Here is a 7,920-nt window from a genome sequence, read left to right as displayed (position 1 = left end):
CTTAGTAGCAGATGTTTCCTCATTCTTATTCTCTTCCATAACATCTTAAACGGCCTATCGTTATAACTGATAAAATAAATATCTGTGAATAATACTTATACATATCATATATGATTAGTTTAGCGGTAATTACAACATCCAATAGATTTATTTGTTTATTTGTTTTGGAATTTCGCACAAAGCTACTCGAGGGCTATCTGTGCTAGCCGTCCCTAATTTAGCAGTGTAAGACTAGAGGGAAGGCAGCTAGTCATCACCACCCACCGCCAACTCTTGGGCTACTCTTTTACCAACGAAAAGTGGGATTGACCGTCACATTATAACGCCCCCACGGCTGGGTGGGCGAGCATGTTTGAGCGCGACTAGGGCGCGAACCCGCGACCCTCAGATTACGAAGCGCACGCCTTAACGCGCTAGGCCATGCCAGGCCACATCCAATAGAATAAAGCTAAACTGAAATACTGTTATCCAGTTTTATTTTTACTTGAAGAAATCATCTAGATAAAGAAACAAAAGTGAAATAGGCAGGAACTGTCTAGCTCAGAATGTCATTATAGAAAAAGTGTTGGAGGACTAGCCCACAAAAGTAGTTAAATTATTAAAGACAGCATTTTACGAGGGCTCAGGTCAGCTTGTTTGTTTGTTTGAAGTTAAGTACATAGTTACTGTAACGGATTTACTATTATATTTTTATTTTAATATTGATGTTTCTTTCAGCTCAATATACATATACATATCTGTAGAAATGCAATGTAACTTATTCTGGTAAATATGTATTGAGAAATTTCCGCCTATTCACTAAAGTTGTAGAAGATTCTCGAATACGTTTGTTTGTTTTTGAAATTCGCGCAAAGCTACACGAGGGCTATCTGCGCTAGCCGTCCCTAATTTAACAGTGTAAGACTAGAGGGAAGGTAGCTAGTCATCACCACTCACGGCCAACTCTTGGACTACTCTTTTACCAACGAATAGTGGGATTGACCAACATATTATAACGCTCCCATGGCTGAAAGGTGAGCGTTTTTAGTGTGATGTGACGGAGTTGTGATTGGGTATAAGGATATTAAATCGCGGCGAAAAATCAAATTATAAGCCAAAAATATTAATTAAATTTTTATGAAATGGAAGATAAAATTTCATATATATATATTATAACTATAAAATATTCAAGCCATAAACTAAAGCACATTAACATGAATTTCAAAAAATGTTTTAAAATACGCTACACATTTTTATTAAAAAAAGGACCTTTGGGTACAAGCTACACGTGAGATTATAAAATGTATCCTAGGTTTTGGAGGTGACTGCGAAATAGGACCTACATTGCGGTGGGAATTCACCGCTATCACTCTTAACCTCCAATTCGCTAGTCTCACATAAGAAAATTAGAAATTAGGAGAGTGAGATGTGAATGATCAAGCCCACAACACCACACATCTCTATCACCCTTCACTGCCTGCAGACTATCACTTTGCTGATGTCGTGTTAATTTATGCCTTTACCATACTGGAGGCATAAATGGTAACTTCAAGAAGTAAGTTTTATCTTACTTGCCCCCAAATGGTAGTACCTTATTTTCATTTTTATTTATTTATTTATTTATATTTTTTCATTTTTTTATATTTATCTTTTTCTTATTCTAACTTAGAGAGCAGTCACAACTGTCTGCAGGCAGTGAATTATGATATAGATGTGGGACATCTCGCTCTCCTAATTTCTAATCTTCTTATATGACACTAGCGAGTTGGAGGTTAAGACTGATAGACAGTGTATCCCCACTGCAGTGTGGATCTAACTTCCTTAGTAACCTCTAAAGCCAGGATACATTTTATAATCATACGCTGTAGCTTGTACCCTAAGATCCTTTTTTTTTTTTAATGTGCAGCGTATTTAAAAAAAAAAAAATTCATGTTAATGTGTTAATCAGAGGTTGGGATTTGCTGTTTTTAACGCAGTTCTTCCTCATGATTTTGTTTATTCATTTAACTTCATTTAGATATAAATTATTTAATTTCACTGTATATATACATATAGACACACACATACGAACAGCAGAGATCATTATACGCAATGCTAAAAACTTTGATATGAAGAGGAGACGGAAGTACCTCAAGGAAAACCCATTTTAATTGGGCTGTTACCGATAAAACAACAAAAATACTATTCGCTAGGTGCCCAAGCTGGGATTTAGAAAGAAAAGGATTGAAAAAGAGCTAGCTTGAACGATGGTGAAATAATATAAAACGTAACTTGCGCTTGACTGAATAAGTAGAGAATAATGCAGTAGAGAGTAAACTCAGAATTGTTAACACAAGTTGATCATTTGCTAACTTTTGTTTGTCATGTTGAAAGAAGGCGTATGCTTTTACCATGCCGAATGAGTGGTTGATACGGCAGCAAATTTTGTTGACAGAAAATCTTGTTTCGAGGTTTTCTACGGAATTTGGAAACTTAACGAATCATATCTTAACAGTGGGGGGTAGTAAAAACTCTATCCAAATATCATATAGGAATGTGGGTCGGAAGGTGAAAAGCTATATGTAGCACGCAGTTTTTCAGTGTTACCTGACATGTTGCAAGTTATCAAGTATCTCTACCGTATTAGTAGTCTTGTGAAAACTGTAGATAAGTAGTAGAGTTAAAGTTTCACAACCCTTTAACACAATATGTTGTATACTGCGATTGATTGTGACGCCTTTTTTTGTAATATTTCGGTAATGTATGACTTCCAGATGAATTTGATGAAATGATACCAATAAATTTATTTATTTGTTTAGAGGTAGGTATTTTGGTTTAAGTAAGTTGATATTAATTAAAGTTAAATAAGATAATAAGTAGAGAATAATTAAATAAAACTAATTATAATATAAATAGTACCAACTAAAAATAAAATGAAATTATTACATAGACAGATAAAAGGAATTAAATAAATCATTAAAACATAAACTTATATTGAATCATTCAACCTAAAGATAAAGTGATCGAGCGATCCGTTACTCAGAAATTTGTTGTGTGGAAAAAACTTGAGCTAGTTAAATCCCTCCCATGCCATGATAGCACAAAGGATCCGGTGCTGATCTCTGGCTTAGTTAAGACAAACGGATGACTTTGGCCACATATTTCTTCTGAACGCGATCCTAGCCCATCACAGGTAGGGTAGATTGGAATAAATGAGGAAAAAGGTCTTGATCAATAGAACAACGGCATGGCTCGGGCCATCCTACTACGAGTCCAAAGTGCAAAGCCAATGAGAAAACCCCATTTTCTTTCGTCAACCACTATATAATCTAACTGATCAGTGCCTAAGCTGTGTAGCTAAGAAGAAGAGAAAAAGGTTATTATCCTCAAACAAAATTGGAATATCAGTGAATTTATAATGTTATTTGGGCTTTAATAATTACTGATGAATATTGTGAAATAAGAGTGAATAGACATGTCGTGGGTGTCGTCGTTACTTGAGGTGTTGTCAAGTGCCGTGTGTGATCATGAGGTTAGACAACAACTAAATAAATTATCATCGGAATCTTACACTCGAAGAGGCCTAGACTCAATAAAAGGTCTCAGTTAGCAACTTTTCCGTAGACGTTTCCATAAACAGTTGTCCTAAGTTGTGGTTTAGGCTCTGAATCAACCAGAATGTCCGTTTGCGTTTCCTTACTTCTGAGCTGGGTTCGTCCGTCTGAAATCTGAGGGTTTTCAATGAATGTTCCTACCTTTGGTGTCCTTCTGGTCTTCGTTTGTATTTGACGGTATTGTATCTTTTTCTTCTCAATATCCTCGATTTGTCTTCCGTGGTTTTAACGTTATTTACTGATATCCGAGTGTGTTGATCCTGGGTGGAGATGTTAGTGGAGTAGAAGTTGGACTTTGCGTGCAATATCAAATGTAACGTGTTGAGCTTGTGAATTCCAGTCGAAGTTCTTCTTTGCTGCATTCTGCGTGGATTTTGCGCTTTGAAATGAAATAAATATAGAAGACAATCATAAGTGGGTATGTATTTCTCAGTTCACTTTGATATTGTTACAGCTTATATGAATTATGTTGGACGTCCTATATTCAAACGATTATTTGAACTGCACGCATTTTAGTTATAATATTATCTTCCAGTGCTTATACAATTTTCTTAATGGTTATAGACAAGTCCACATTTCTCAGGAAAAACGGTTTACAAACGGCTGCTACTTCTGGGAGGCTGGCAACATACTGGAAGCTTGATGTTCGAGGGCATATTTAGATGCCAGAAATCTTTGGGTATCTTGGGTTGCATGAATGAATATTTTCTGTAAGTTCTTATTAATGTTATAAGTGAAGTTATAAGTTTGGCAGCCAGTTTTATTTAGTTCCATTAAGTCGCACGCTCAATCCTTTTTTGGCCCCACCTAGGTGATTTTTGATAAAATATAATAACTTTTTCTGAGTACACATCAACAATCCGCAGCAAGTAAGAAAGTGATACCCAAGAATAACCAGTTTTGACCTTAGAATCGTAACACTACTAGACAAAACAGACCTATACCTTACAGAACCAACTAGATTCTTTAAAATGTATGGTAGTAGTTTTACCTCTCTGGAACAGTATTACCAACCTTCTTTACAGTTACCTCATGAAATCCAGATTAACAGTTTCTTGTTATTACCCTCATGCACTTGTTTAATGTTATGTTGCGGGAGCAGCTGCCATTTCTATAGGCTTGCTCATTTTTATCGTTACTCAGTAGACTATTCTTAACTTTTCTATTTACAGCATGGCCAGTTGGTCAGAGCGCTTGATGTGTGGGCGTTATAATGTGATGGTAAGTTCCACTATTTGCTGATAAAAGAGTAGCCCAAGAGTTGGCAGTAATGACTAATTGTCTTCCCTCTAGTCTTTCACTGGTAAATGAGGGACGGCGAGCACAGACAGTCCTCGTATAACTATGCGCGAAATTTAGAACAATTAATCATAGCATTTTAGTTGACCTATTTGTATACAATAATTGATCAATAACAACTACAAAAACATGTTTACTTTTGAATAATTACTTTAATTGTAACTTCAAAGTACAATAAAATAACTATTACCTGCAACACTTAATGTTACATCTAAACGCCAAAAAGCCAGCGAACCAATAAGATCAATAGGCCTAATACACATAGTGACAAAATCACACTAAGCTGCAGGTTATTTCCCATACATTTTTTTCAGGCCCGGCATGGCCAGGTGGGTTAAGGCGTTCGACTCGTAATCTGTGGGTCGCGGGTTCGAATCCTGGTCGCACCAAACATGCTCGCCCTTTCAGCCGTGGGGGCGTTATAACGTGACTGTCAATCCCACTATTCGTTGGCAAAAGAGTAGCCCAAGAGTTGGCAGTGGGTGGTGATGACTAGCTGCCTTCCCTCTAGTCTTACACTGCTAAATTAGGGACGGCTAGCGCAGATAGTCCTCGAGTAGCTTTGTGCGTAATTCAAAAACAAACATTTTTTTCTTAATTATTTTACCGCAGACTTTCTCTTAAAGCCTTTTAAGTATAATTGGAAGTCGTATAGAACTGATACATATATGTAGACAAAAGTTGATTGTAATTGGTTAATGAAATTGTTCCTGTTATTATTCTGGTGTGCAACTCTCTATTAAAGTATGTAGTCTTCGAAAAAGACTATTTATTTATTATATTAAAAATATTATTATTTAAATATGCCATTTAAAACCTCTAGTGTCAACGTATGTATTTGTATTTTTTATTTCCTTTTCTAGTAATACTCTCTCCTCTTTAAGATTATTTCAATTTCATGTAAAAACTATTTAAAGAGTTTGTTACACGTACACTTAACACTTATGCTTAGCGTCTTATACATTCTACTTGAGAATAGTATTTTTTAGCAGTGACAGAAAGGACGTAAACAGTATCTTAATATAACGACCTCTTTGGCACTGTTTCAGAATCACTTTACAGCCTAAATTTTGTCCCAAATACAAATAGGTTTTAATCTACACACACACAAATATAAAGATATATTAACTTCTTATAGCACAATTTTACTAACGCATTTACAAATTTGCTATTCAAATAACTTGTGGTAGTTCAGAAGCAAATAACTTATTATTTTTTCTGCTTGACAGCCTAAGAAACGATACAAAATTGTCTCGAAGCAATACATCTAAACTAAAACATTCTAGCAAAAGATTAATCCAGTTTCACCCAAGATGCTAGTGGATTGAGTAAAATGTTGTTTATGAAAAAATAAAATCTACCCGTACATTCATAGCTGCTCTTCTGTCTGTGTTACCAGCAATTAGTAATGCAATATAACTTGAATTTTTTTGAGTGGGGGTCGCATAGTTGGTGATGAGGGTTTCAGTTTCTGTTTTTTTACTGCGTCTTTACTCTATTCCCAGCTGTAGTTGTTGAATAAGCGATTCATTGTTAATAACTTTAAAAAAATAAGTGTGTGGTGGTTGATTTGTAAGTTCAGACACGGATTATTTTTTAAAAATGGAGACGCCATTCGATAATTCTGCATGGTTAGATAGTTCAGGCACTCGACTCATAATTTGAGGATTACGGGTTCGAATCTCCGTAGCACCAAACATGCTGGCTCCTTCAACTGTGAAGGCGTTATAATGTACAGTCAATCTCACTATTCGTTGGTAAAAGAATAGCCCAAGAGTTGGCGGTGATGACTAGCTGCCTTTCCTCTAGTCTTATACTTGTTCTAAGACATTCTTTTGAAAAAGAACTAAACGTTACAACTACTATTTACGATGGGTGACCTATGACTGTTCTTAGTATGGTCCTGGTCTCAGATCGCCCATAAAAGCATTTTGCTGTTTCCCATTGATAATCAACTTTGAAATAATGAATATTGGTACGTGAAGCTTTGTATGTAAGATCTCTTGCATAAAACTATTTATACATAAGACCATAAAATATATGAATTATTTCAGCAGAAAGTTTATAAAAACTTATGCTTGCAGAATACACTAAAGTGTGCGAACACACTGGTATTTAAGTAATATACAAATTCTAGCACTAAATGATAAGGAATGATTTGTAACAAATTATGATTATTAACAATCGCATCTTGCTACAGAGGACCATTGAAATATATTACTTCATTAATATCAGGTAGTCCTTTAAATATGTTTTGACAACTTTATCTCAATTGTCTTAGCATGCTTTTCTTGATATTTTTTTTTACAGTTTGCAGTAGTCACCATTTCCGGCTGTAAATCGTTAAAATGACATAACAGAAATTCACAAGCATTTATTAATAACATACGACCCAATTTGTTAGTTGTGTTATACGCGCTTAAGTAACAAAAGTTTCGATTGAAATAAATTCATATTTAATATATATATTATTTTCATTGAATAACAAATTGTTTTATTTATTTTATTGTTGCTTATGGTAACCTTAAAAACAATATTCAATAAATAGAAGTTTGAGACATAGGAACATTTTGTTGCCTTCGATCGTACCTACTAAACCCAAGCTTACCCGGTGTCTTTTCATAGAATACAGTTTTCGTCGCTTTGAAAGAGCATAATTTAACATAATTCCTATGAGAAAAATTTCAAGATTTATGGTTTATTATTAAGTTTCCTAATGTTCTCATTCGACTTTGTCTTTTCTGCAGTTGTTTCCTCTTGCCACATTTCCACGAAACTATAGATTACTATTCGCACTGGTTTATTCACTTTACATTGACGTAAGTAGTTTATATGCTGCTTTATCCACTGATGTTTAAATTTTAACTGTAATTGTTCGCAAAGCTTAGCTTTACCAGCGGTTGTTAAGATCACATGCTGTGATGTCATAAAAGGATGGAACGAAAGGGTATATTTATAAAACCACAAGCAGAGAGAAAGAAAATCACGTGAGAAACTATCATGAATAACTACATAAGGACGATTATTTCTTAACAAATATAAACCTGTT

Source organism: Tachypleus tridentatus, chromosome 8, assembly GCF_004210375.1.
Source record: "Tachypleus tridentatus isolate NWPU-2018 chromosome 8, ASM421037v1, whole genome shotgun sequence".
Classification (NCBI taxonomy): Eukaryota; Metazoa; Arthropoda; class Merostomata; order Xiphosura; family Limulidae; genus Tachypleus; species Tachypleus tridentatus.
Note: the sequence above shows the minus strand (reverse complement) of the source record.